Source organism: Fukomys damarensis, unplaced genomic scaffold (genome assembly GCF_012274545.1).
Source record: "Fukomys damarensis isolate Sample0158 unplaced genomic scaffold, DMR_v1.0_HiC HiC_scaffold_20, whole genome shotgun sequence".
Taxonomy (NCBI): Eukaryota; Metazoa; Chordata; class Mammalia; order Rodentia; family Bathyergidae; genus Fukomys; species Fukomys damarensis.
This window is the reverse complement of record NW_022900932.1, coordinates 1686558-1686926: the sequence shown is the minus strand read 5'-3', so window position 1 is coordinate 1686926 and position 369 is coordinate 1686558.

Genomic DNA, 369 nt, shown 5'->3' with positions numbered 1-369 from the left:
CTAGAATTTTAACTCACAGCAGCTTTATGAAGAAAGCAATTTTATTGTTAGTGATTTATGAGAACATATTTAGTAGACCAAAATATATTCATTTTTCAAATTTTAAGAAGCCAAGAATATAGTAGTAACCAAAGTTTAAGGCAGCAAAGGAGAACAGTCAAAGCGAAGGCGGAGATGCCAGGCTCTTATCCTGCTTCTCGTGAGTCGTCACACATCTGCGGGTCCAAGTGAAGAGGCCGAGCTTCTAGCAAAAGCACCCTTGCGAGAAAGAGAGAAGTGTGGTAAAGGTCTGTGTGCTGAAGAAACGGGAGATGCATTTCGGGTAAAGGTAATACCATGGGCAAAAGGAGGACTTGATAAATGGCTTCA